This window comes from Mustelus asterias, chromosome 15 (assembly GCF_964213995.1).
Source record: "Mustelus asterias chromosome 15, sMusAst1.hap1.1, whole genome shotgun sequence".
NCBI classification, from domain to species: Eukaryota; Metazoa; Chordata; class Chondrichthyes; order Carcharhiniformes; family Triakidae; genus Mustelus; species Mustelus asterias.
The window spans coordinates 86,211,176-86,224,296 of NC_135815.1; positions in this window are offsets into that span (position 1 = coordinate 86,211,176).

Sequence of the window (13,121 nt, forward strand, 5' to 3'; positions counted from 1 at the left end):
CCATGAAACGATTGTCAACTGTTGGGAAAACCCATCTGGTTCACTAATGTTCTTTAGGGAAGGAAATCTGCCGTCCTTACCTGGTCTGGTCTACATGTGACTCCAGAGCCACAGCAATGTGGTTGACTCTCAACTGCCCTCGGGCAACTAGGATGAGCAATAAATGTTGGCCAGCCAGAGATGCCCATGTCCTAAGAATAAAAAAAGATGAATGTGCAGCCCGGTGTTTTATACTGCTCCTGTATGCCTTGAACATGGTGGCTAAGTGGGTTAAGGCACCTATATGGGGACCATCAGATCCTGAACTTGACTCTCAGTGGCACTTCCACCCTTGCCTCTTCCAATGCTCCTGTGAAGCACCATAGGACATTTCTGAAGTTAAAGAAGGCTTGTCCAATGTACGGCCCATATGCCGAGTGCAGCATGCAGAGCCCCTCAGTGTGGCCCCAGAGCCAGTTTTCAAAATGCCAATCAAAGAAGGAGGTTAGGATGCAAGATTCTTCTTGGAGCTGCTCCTCCAATCACAGGCCATTTCATTCCCACGTTTGCTGCTGATAGGTTCCCTCGTGAGACGAACAGCAGCAAATGTGGGAGAGAAGCAAGCTGTAACTGGAATTGGATTGCAAACATCAGTGGTGATGAGTTCGGGGCCAAGGGAATGTGGTCCATAGAGTGGAGGTGCCAGGGAAGTGGGGCTCAGTCAACCAGAGCAGGTTCCAGGTTGGATGGAATGGATCTCGATTCAGCCTGAGCAAGCTCAGGTGACCAGAGCGCAGGCAAGGGGGATGTGGGGGAGAGCATGAAGTTGGGGAGTGAAAGTGAGTGTTGGGGAGAGAGTGAGTGAGGGGGAATAAGATAGTGTGGAGGGTGGTAGAGTTTTATTCATTCATGGGACATGAGTGTCTCTGGCTGGCCAGCATTTATTGCCCATCCCTAGTTGCCCTTGAACTAACTGGCTTGCTGGGCCATTTCAAAAGGCAGTTGAGAGTCAACCCATTGCTGTGGCTCTGGAGTCACATGTAGACCAGACTAGGTAAGGACGGCAGATTTTCTTCCCTAAAATACATTAGTGAACCAGATGGGTTTTTCTGACAATCGACAATGGTTTCATGGGTCATCAGTAGATTCTTAATTCCAGATATTTTTATTGAATTCAAATTCCACCAGCTGCCCTGGTGGGATTCAAAGCCGGGTCCCCAGAACATTAGCTGAGTTTCTGGATTAATAGTCAAGTGATAATATCGCTAGGCCATCACCTCTGTGTGAGAGTGAACAAGAGTGTGAGGGGAATTGCATGTGCAAGAGGTAGAGTGTGGCTTATATCTGTCCAACTCCCAGTTTCAGCGTTTTTATTCACCCTCACCCAACATAATACACTCTCATCCACTCTGTATGGGTGCGGGTGAGTGAGTGAGCATTCTGAATCTGGGAGTGCGCACACACACACCCTGTTACACTCTCATTCTCATCTGTGTTTAGAAACATTGTTTTTTTGCTCAGCAAGTTTTTGGGGGGCTTTTCTTAATTCATGTAATGTTCTACGAAACTTTATCTTTCTGAAATTTACACATCTTCCCCTTGAGTGAGAAGAATTTTGCAATTTGGCCCTACCGCATGGAAAGTTTGGACAAGCCTGGTTTAAAAGCAGTGCATAAAGATAAGTTGCTGCACAACTTACTCGTGCATCACCGACATAGTCCTCACCGTTTCTCCTTTTATATCATTCAATAAGACCTGGATATCTAAACAAAACTTTTAATTATCAATGCAGCACCCAACATAATTTCTCACAAGTGCCTAATTCTACCGCCCCACCTGCCACGGGAATCGGAGCGGGCGAGGGGAGGACAATGGGAAGGTCCGTTGACCTCAGGCGGATTTTCTGGTCTCTGGTCGAGCGAAGCAGTAGAATCCTGCCCACAGTATTTGAAGAGTGTTTGGATAATGGATGAAGAGCTTCGTTGCACTGTTAGAATGGGAGGATCTGAAACAGTTTCTTTTTAGTCTGGACCATGAATTGGCCATTCCTTAACTCTGATGGAAATTTTAATCGCGGATGAAGGTTGCAAAATGAGCAACTGGTCTGATTCCATCCATTTTTAACCGATGTTGGTGAGGTCCCCAGGTGCTTCCTTGCCTTACTTGGTATGTCCATAAAATTGTCTGAACAACCATTCCCACTCTTGGACTATTGCTGTGGACAAACCAGAGAATCGGGCAGTTATTGCACAGAGTTTATTTCACCTCAACATTGTGCCAGCTCGGTCTAAAGTAGTATCATAAACCAGCTTTTTCACCACTGCGGTGCATTCCTGCAGCATACAGTGAAGCCGCAATCCCTGGATTTATGTTGGTGCGGTGTTCCTGTGGACTGGGAGCGCAAGTGAGCAATTTTAATCAATCAGAACTGATTGACTCTGGTTTGACATTGGGACTGGAGCAGATTGACGCCAGTTTGACATTGGGACTGGAACAGATTGACTCTCGTTTGACATTGGAACTGGAACAGATTGACGCCAGTTTGACATTGGGACTGGAACAGATTGACGCCAGTTTGACATTGGGACTGGAACAGATTGACTCCAGTTTGATATTGAGATTGGAACAGATTGACTCTGGTTTGACATTGGGACTGGAACAGATTGACTCCGGTTTGACATTGGGACTGGAGCAGATTCACTCTGGTTTGACATTGGGACTGGAACAGATTGACGCCAGTTTGACATTGGGACTGGAACAGATTGACTCTGGTTTGACATTGGAACTGCAACAGATTGACTCTGGTTTGACATTGGGTCTGGAACAGATTAACTCCGGTTTGACATTGGGACTGGAACAGATTGACTCCAGTTTGACATTGGGACTGGAACAGATTGACTCTGGTTTGACATTGGGTCTGGAACAGATTAACTCTGGTTTGACATTGGGACTGGAACAGATTGACTCTGGTTTGACATTGGGTCTGGAACAGATTAACTCCGGTTTGACATTGGGACTGGAACAGATTGACTCCAGTTTAACATTGGGACTGGAACAGATTGACGCCAGTTTGACATTGGGACTGGAACAGATTGACTCTGGTTTGACATTGGAACTGGAACAGATTGACTCCGGTTTGACATTGGGTCTGGAACAGATTAACTCCGGTTTGACATTGGGACTGGAACAGATTGACTCTGGTTTGACATTGGGACTGGAACAGATTGACTCCGATTTGACATTCAGACTGGAACAGATTGACTCCAGTTTGATATTGAGACTGGAACAGACTGACTCCAGTTTGACATTGGCACTGGAACTGATTGACTCTGGTTTAACATTCAGACTGGAACAAATTGACTCCAGTTTGACATTGGGACTGGAACAGATTGACTCCGGTTTGACATGGGGACTGGTGACTCCGGTTTGACATTGGGACTGGATTCAGATTGACTCCGGTTTGACATTGGGACTGGCTAAGCTACAATGGGCTGAATCAGCTTGTGCTAAAATTTCCTTGAAATTGTCAATTTCCGTACCTGCCGTGAGATTGAAATCCTGGATCACATGAACATCTGTAACCCCCGTATGAACGGGGTGCAATGACACAGCTCACAGAAATCCTGGCATTACAGTTCACAAGCAAAATACTGCGGTGCTAGAAATCTGAAATAACTTGGTATTAATTGTTTTAGTTGTAGTTCAGAGTTTGTGAATTATTGTCTTGGGCTGATGTCTGATGAACACGTCCTAATTTCCTCCTGAGAATCATATCCAAGTTTCATTTGTCACAGGATACTGCCCTACCTTCCTGTGCTTTGTTTTCAATTAGTTTTGTACCATGATTGACCATTTTTCCCCTTTGTTATTTGACCCACCAAGTGTTGATGCAACTATGTACTTCTGGATCCAAGTATTTCTTTTGAGAGTAGCCCTAAGTTTAGTTGGCAAAAGATTGTGTCCTAATTTGTATCCGCTCACTCTAGTGTCCACGGTGTGTTGTCATTTTCCATTTTTCCCTTGTTTTGGGTGCGTATCCCTCCTTTTTTAGGAATGAGCTTGTGTGTATGGTCTGACAGTACCATTGTCAAAGAGTGGGGCAAAGGCTCCTGATAGTATTCAATGATTAACAGATGGATATAGGTCATCGCTTACATAAGAACATTAGAAGCAGCTGGAATGGGCCATTTGGCCCTTTGAGTCTCTGCCAATCAACTTGATCATGATTCATCTTCTATCTTGACTCCATCACCCCATACTATCCCCATGTCTCTTACTTCCATTACTGCCCAAAATATTAGAATCATAGAGTCTCTACAGTGCAGAAGAAGGCCATTCAGCCCATCGACCACAATTCCACCGGGGGCCCACATACTTATCCTGCTAATCCTCCTGACACTAGGGTCAATTTAGCATAACCAATCAACCCAACCTGCACATCTTTGGACTGTGAGAGGAAACCGGAGCACCCGAGGGAAACCCACGCAGCCACATCCAAAGATGTGCGGGTTCGGTGAATTGGCCATGCTAAATTGCCCCTGAGTGTCAGGGGGACTAGCTAGGGCAAACTCATCTTTGAGGCTATGGTGATAGGGCCTGGGTGGGATTGTGGTTGGTGCAGACTCGATGGGCCGAATGGCCTCCTTCTGCACTGTCGGACTCTATGATTCTCTATAATTCTATGACATGGGGGAGAATGTGCAAACTCCACACAGACAGTGACCCAAGGCCGGAATTGAACCCGGGTTCCTGGCGCTGTGAGGCAGCAGCGCTAACCACTGTGCCGCCCATGTTATCAACACTTGATTTGAAAGTGCTTGAAAACTGAGTATCCGTGGATCTCTGCCACATACATGTAGTGGTATTGTTGCTGGGCTGACTATCCAGAGACCCGGGAAACCTGGGTTCGAATCCGACCAGGGCAGATGGTGAATTTTGAATTCAATAAAAATCTGGAATTAAAAGTGATGATAATAAAACCCATCTGTTTCACTAATGTCCTTTAGGGAAGGAAATCTGCCGTCCTTACCCGGTCTGGCCTATATGTGACACCAGGTTCACAAAAACCTGGTTGACTCTTAAATGCCCTCTGAAATGGCTGAGCAAGCCACTCAGTTCAAGACAGTTAGGGACACGCAACAAACCCAGCCAGCGACATCTAAATCCCACGAAATAATTTTTTTAATGTCTTGGGTTTTTTTTACCTGTTCATTTAAGTCGAATGGCCTACTCCTGTTGCTAGTTTTCTATGTCACTGAGTCAACAACAGCTATCAGGAGTTCCCAAGCAGCCTACTGAGGAGCACTGGTCTACATGTGATGTCAGTGCTAGTCTCCTGGTCACCCCGTATGTACCCCACGGAATCATTTGGTGGTAGGGTATGAGAGCTCGATAACGTAGTTAGTGGATTCTATCAATGTTCTCACAACTTGGCTCTGACTGACACCTTCCAGCCGCTGTATAACTGAAAGGGTCGTGTGATTGCCAGTCCAATGAGCAACTCTACTCAGTGTCTATTGCCAAATCCAGGTCCTTATGAGCCCGCTGGGAGACTGAAGCCCCTCCCTGGCTACTGTAACAATCTGGTCATAGGGTCAGCATCTGGGGTTGGGGTCAGCTCCTGAGGCAGGAAATGACACGTGGCCTAAAGCTCAACCCTTTGGCTGCCCCCGTTGCTGTTGGTCTCCCTCAGAGAGGCACTTGAAATCTGAGCCTGCTCCACCATTCCGAACACCATTTAACATAAATCTTTGTCTGTATAAGCAGAGTCTGATGTGGAGAGGCCGGCGTTGGACTGGGGTAAACACAGTAAGAAGTTTAACAACACCAGGTTAAAGTCCAACAGGTTTATTTGGTAGCAAAAGCCACACAAGCTTTCGGAGCTCCAAGCCCCTTCTTCAGGTGAGTGAGAATTCTGTTCACAAACAGAGCATATAAAGACACAAACTCAATTTACATGAATAATGGTTGGAATGCGAATACTTACAACTAATCAAGTCTTTAAGAAACAAAACAACGTGAGTGGAGAGAGCATCAAGACAGGCTAAAAAGATGTGTATTGTCTCCAGACAAGACAGCCAGTGAAACTCTGCAGGTCCAGGCAGCTGTGGGGGTTACAAATAGTGTGACATGAACCCAATATCCCGGTTGAGGCCGTCCTCGTGTGTGCGGAACTTGGCTATCAGTTTCTGCTCAGCGACTCTGCGCCGTCGTGTGTCGCGAAGGCCGCCTTGGAGAACGCTTACCCGAATATCAGAGGCCGAATGCCCGTGACCGCTGAAGTGCTCCCCAACAGGAAGAGAACAGTCTTGCCTGGTGATTGTCGAGCGGTGTTCATTCATCCGTTGTCGCAGCGTCTGCATAGTTTCCCCAATGTACCATGCCTCGGGACATCCTTTCCTGCAGCGTCCTTTCCTGGACCTGCAGAGTTTCACTGGCTGTCTTGTCTGCAGACAATACACATCTTTTTAGCCTGTCTTGATGCTCTCTCCACTCACGTTGTTTTGTTTCTTAAAGACTTGATTAGTTGTAAGTATTCGCATTCCAACCATTATTCATGTAAATTGAGTTTGTGTCTTTATATGCCCTGTTTGTGAACAGAATTCTCACTCAGCTGAAGAAGGGGCTTGGAGCTCCGAAAGCTTGTGTGGCTTTTGCTACCAAATAAACCTGTTGGACTTTAATCTGGTGTTGTTAAACTTCTTACTAAGCAGAGTCTACCAATGGCTGTTAGTCAAATTAACAAAGGAACTCTCAATACATTTCAATGATATTTCTCTTCCCGGTATTTTGCTAAATTCTCCCTCAGGCACCAGAGTGTGGTGACTAGGGGATTTTCACAGTAACTTCATTGCAATGTTAATGTAAGCCTACTTGTGACAAATAAATAAACTTTAACTTTAAACCTTAACCAGCCTCCAATCCACTGACTCCGTCTACACTTCCCGCTGTCTTGGGAAAGCAGACAGCAGAATCAAAGACCCCACACCACCCTGGGCATACTGGCCAAAAACCTACCATCTCGCCTGTCCTGGACTCGGGGCGGGCAAGGTTCACTGAACGGAAATCTCCGTTGGCCTCATAGATCATAGATAGAAGCCTTACAGTGCAGAAAGAGGCCATTTTGGCCCATTGAGTCTGCACCGACCACAATCCCACCCCGGCCCTACCCCCTTATCCCTACATATTTACCCGCTAATCCCTCTAACCTACGCATCTCAGGACACTAAGGGGCAATTTTAGCACGGCCAATCAACCTAACCCGCACATCTTTGGTTTGTGGGAGGAAACCGGAGCACCCGGAGGAAACCCACGGCACGCCTCGGGCGGGATCTTACAATCTCACCTGAGCGAGGCCTTAAAATCCCGCCCACTCTCTTCCACCTTCTTCCATTGGGAAAAAGGTACAAAAGTCTGAAAACACGTACCAACCGATTCAAGAACAGCTCTTTTCCTGCTGCCATCAGACTTTTGAATGGATAAAGACAAAATACTGCGGATGCTGGAATCTGAAACAAAATGCTGGAAAATCTCAGCAGGTCTGACGGCATCTGCACAGAGAGAGAGTAGAGCCAACGTTTCAAGTCTGAAGGGTCATTCAGACTTGAAACGTTGGCTCTATTCTCTCTCCACAGATGCTGTCAGACCTGCTGAGATTTTCCAGACTTTTGAATTGTCCTACCATATATTAAGTTGATCTTTCTCTACACCCTAGCTATGAGTGTAACGCAATATTCTGCACCATCTCCTTTCCTTCTCCCCTACGTACTGTATGAACGCTATGCTTTGTCTGTATAGCGCACAAGAAACAATATTTTTCACCGTATCCCAATACATGTGACAATAATAAATCAAATTTTAACACCTTGCACTAGAATAGCTGCGAAGTCTCATGGGAATAGGTGTTGGCCATTCAGCCCCTTACACCTGCTCTGCTATCCCATTAAACCATGAACAAAGAACCAAGAACAAAGAACAATACAGCACAGGAACGGCCCTTCGGCCCTCCAAGCCCGCGCCGCTCCCTGGTCCAAACTAGACCATTTTTGTGTATCCCTCCATTCCCACTCCGTTCGTGTGGCTATCTAGATAAGTCTTAAATGTTCCCAGTGTGTCCGCCTCCACCACCTTGCCCGGCAGCGCATTCCACCACCCTCCGTGTAAAATATATCCTTCTGATATCCATGTTAAACCTCCCCCCCCCAACCTTGAATCTATGACCCCTCGTGAACGTCACCACCGACCTGGGAAAAAGCTTCCCACCGTTCACCCTATCTATGCCTTTCATAATTTTATACACCTCTATTAGGTCACCCCTCATCCTCCGTCTTTCCAGTGAGAACAACCCCAGTTTACCCAATCTCTCCTCATAACTAAGCCCTTCCATATCAGGAACCATCCTGGTAAACCTCCTCTGCACTCTCTCTAAAGCCTCCACGTCCTTCTGGTAGTGTGGCGACCAGAACTGGGCGCAGTATTCCAAATGCGGCCGAACCAACGTTCTATACAACTGCAACATCAGACCCCAACTTTTATACTCTATGCCCCGTCCTTTTAAGGCAAGCATGCCATATGCCTTATTCACTACCTTCTCCACCTGTGACGTCACCTTCAAAGATCTGTGGACTTGCACACCTAGGTCCCTCTGCGTACCTACACCCTTTATGGTTCTGCCATTTGTCGTATAGCGCCCCCCTATGTTAGTTCTACCAAAATGCATCACTTCGCATTTATCTGGATTGAACTCCATCTGCCATTTCTTTGTCCAAATTTCCAGCCTATCTATATCCTTCTGCATCATGGCTGATCCATATACATTATCCAATGTAAAAAATCCTCTGTGTCAGTTATTAAATTTTCAATTGAACCCCTCCCGCATAACTTTCAAGGGGAAAGAGCTCCAGGGGCAGCATGGTGTCACAGTGGTAAGCACTGCTGTCTCACACCACTTGGGACCCGCGTTCAATTCCGGCCTCGGGTGACTGTCTGTGCAGAGTCTGCACGTTCTCCCCGTGTCTGTGTGGGTTTCCATCGGGTTCTCCAGTTTCCTCCCACAGTCCAAAGGTGTGCAGGTTATGTTGATTGGCCGTGGTAAGTTGCTCCATAGTGTCAGGGGAATTAGCAGGGTAGAAACACGGGGTTAAGTGGATAGGGCCTGGGTGGGATTATGTCAGTGCAGACTCGATGGGCTGAATGGCCTCCTTCTGCACTGTATAGATTCTATGATTTCAACACTCTTTTGTGTTAAGATTTGCTTCTTGACGTCAGCCCTGATTTTAAGGTAATTCCATTTGATTTAGACAACTCCACCAGGGGAAATAGTTTCTCCCCACCTCCCCTATAACTACACCACTCCTCAACATTTTATACTCAAGGGAATACTCGCTTAATCTTGGCAACCTACCTTCATCGATTAACCCTGCTATCATGCTGCTGAATTAATATTGCCACCCCTTTCCAAATTCAATATGTTCTTCCCAAGCTGCATTGCCAGAACTGAATGCAGTTAGAATAGAATAGAATAGAATCTCTACAGTGCAGAAGAAGGCCATTTGGCCCATCGAGTCTGCAATGATGATAATCCCACCTAGGCCCTATTCCCATAACTACACCTATTTACCCTGACACTGAGGGGTAATTTAGCATCAACCTAGGCCAATCAATCTAACCTAAGTTAAGTTTATTTATCAGTGTCACAAGTACATGAAGTTGCTGTGAAAATCCCCTAGTCGCCACACTCTAGCGCCTGTTCGGGTACACTGAGGGAGAACTTAGCATGGTCAATGCACCCTAACCAGCACGTCTTTCAGAGTGTGGGAGGAAACTGGAGCATCCGGAGGAAACTCACGCAGACACGGGGAGAACGTGCAGACTCCGCATAGACAGTGACCCAAGTCGGGAATCGAACCCGGGTCCCTGGTATATGTGCCTCCGTGCTGCCCAACCTGCACATCTTTGGAGTGTGAGAGGAAACTGGAGCACCCGAGCGAAACCCACGCAGACACGGGGAGAACGTGCAAACTCCACACGGACAGTTACCTGAGGCCAGAATTGACCCCGGGTCCCTGGTGCTGTGAGGCAGCAGTGCTAACCATTGTGCCACCATACCATATGGAGTGGACTGATGTTGCCATGGTGGTTGTATAAAGCTCTGATCAGACTCTAAAGAACTGTTGGGGCAGCATGGTGGTACAGTGGTTAGTACTGCTGCCTCACAGCGCCAGGGACCTGGGTTCAACTCCAGCCTTGGGTCACTGTCTGGGCGGAGTCTGTATGTTCTCCCCGTGTCTGCGTGGGTTCCCTCCGGGTGCTCCGGTTTCAAAGAATAAAGAACAAAGAGAAAATTACAGCACAGGAACAGGCCCTTTGGCCCTCCAAGCCTGCACCAACCATGCTGCCCGACTTAACTAAAACCGCCTATCATTCCGGGGACCGTATCCCTCCATTCCCATCCTATTCATGTATTTGTCCAGACGCCCCTTAAAAGTCACTATCGAATCTGCTTCCACTGCCTCCCCCGGCAGCGAGTTCCAGGCACCCACCACCCTCTGTGTAAAAAACTTGCACAGTAAGAAGTCTCACAACACCAGGTTAAAGTCCAACAAGTTTACTTGGTAGTAAATACCATAAGCTTTCGGAGCGTTCTGCTCCTTCGTCAGATGGAGTGGTCTCTGCCAGTCTCTGCCAGTCTGCCTGAGATCAGTGGGGGGAAGGGGGGGGTCCGCTGCCACTCTGCCTGAGATCAGTGGGGGGGCGGGGAGGGGAGGGAGAGGGGCCCGTGATTGGTCTGGGGGGATGGGGTGGTGGGGGGATAAGGGGATCATTAATGTTGTGGGGGTGGGGCAATGTCTGTGGGGGCCAGGGGGACGCATTATCCGGCCCGGGAGGGATGTGGCAGGGGAGCAGGGAAACCCACACATCTGACGAAGGAGCAGCACGCTCCGAAAGCTTATGGTATTTGCTACCGAGTAAACCTGTTGGACTTTAACCTGGTGTTGTGAGACTTCTTACTGTGCTGACCCCAGTCCAACGCCGGCATCTCCACATCATAAAAAACTTGCCTCATACATCTCCTTTAAACTTTGCCCCTCGCACCTTAAACCTGTGCCCCCTAGTAATTGACTCTTCCACCCTGGGAAAAAGCTTCTGACTATCCATTCTGTCCATGCCCCTCAATCTTGTAGACTTCTATCAGGTCGCCCCTCAACCTCCGTCGTTCCAGTGAGAACAAACCAAGTTTCTCCAACCTCTCCTCATAGCTAATGCCCTCCATACCAGGCAACATCCTGGTAAAGCTTTTCTGTACCCTCTCCAAAGCCTCCACATCCTTCTGGTGGTGTGGCGATCAGAATTGAACACTATGGACCCTATTTTACCATTTTGATTCTAAGTGCTGGGCGGACATGAAACTGGGAGTGTTTCAGATCCGACTTTTAGCCCCATTCTCAGGCCGCTATATGCACACTGCCTGAAAAAATATCCACAATTCCGAATCGCGCTGCAGAAGCTTGTGGGCGGGGCTTAACACGCCCAAAATCCTGCAGCTCAGCTCGGAGCCTTCAACGGCACATGCGCAAAAAAAATGACATAATAACGCTCCCCTGCCGCATCCCTCCCGGGCCGGATAATGCGTCCCCCTGGCCCCCACAGAGATTGCCCCACCCCCACAACATTAATGATCCCCTTATCCCCCCACCACCCCATCCCCCCAGACCAATCACGGGCCCCTCTCCCTCCCCTCCCCGCCCCCACTGATCTCTGGCAGAGTGGCAGCGGACCCCCCCTTCCCCCCACTGATCTCAGGCAGACTGGCAGCAGACCCCCCTTTCCCCCCACTGATCTCAGGCAGAGTGGCAGCGGACCCCCCCTTCCCCCTCCCCCCCCCCCCCCCACTGATCTCAGGCAGGGTGGCAGCAGACCCCCCATTCCCCCCTCCGATCTCAGGCAGAGTGGCAGTGGACCCCCCTACCCACTCACTGATTTCAGGCAGAGTGGCAACAGACCCCCCTTTCCCCCCACCGATCTCAGGCAGAGTGGCAGCAGACCCCCCTTCCCCCTCACTGATCTCAGGCACAGAGATCCACCCTCCACCCTACAGATATCAGGCAGAGTGATCCCCCCTTACCCCCATCCCGGACCCTCCCGCACAAGGCCCCCATCTATTCCGGACTCGGATGGCTATGTAACACCTCCCTTTCTCTCCCCTATCCTCAATCATTCGGGTGCGAGGGGCAAGGTTTAAAGGAGATGTACGAGGCATGTTTATTTGCACAGAGAGGGTAGTGTGTGCTTGGAACTCACTGCCGGGGGAGGTCGTGGGCGCAGATATGATAGTGACCTTTAAGGGGCATCTTTACAGCTATGTGAATGGGATGGGAATAGAGGCATATGGTCCCCGGAAGGGTAGGAGGTTACAAAGTTTAAACTCAATGCCTTGGCCGATGAAGGCAAGCATGCCGTATGCCTGCTTGACTACCTTCTCCACCTGCATTGCCACTTTCAGTGACCTGTGTACCTGTACATCCAGATCCCTCTGCCTATCAATGCTCTTAAGGGTTCTGCCATTTACTGTATATTTCCCATCTGCATTAGACCTTCTAAAATGCATTAGCTCACATTTGTCCGGATTCAACTTCATCTGCCATCTCTCCACCCAAATCTCCAACCGATCTATATCCTGCTGTATCCTCTGATGGTCCTCATCGCTATCCGCAAATCCACCAACCTTAGTGTGGTCCGCAAACTTACTAATTAAACTCGTTGCAATTTCCCCCAAATCATTTACATATATTACAAGCAGCAAAGATCCCAGCACTGATCCCTGAGGAACGCCACTTGTCACAGCCCTCCATTCAGAAACATACTCTTCCACTGCTACCCTCTGTCTTCTATGACCGAGCCAGTTCTGTATCCACCTTGCCAGCTCACCTCTGATCTCATGCGACTTCACCTTCTGCACCAGTCTGCCATGAGGGACCTTGTCAAAGGCCTTACAGAAGTCCATGTAGACAACATCCACTGCCCTACCCTCATCAATCATCTTCATCACTTCCTCGAAAAACTCGATCAAGTTAGTAAGACACGACCTCCCCTTCACAAAACCATGTTGCCTCTCACTAATACATCTACTTATTTCCAAATGG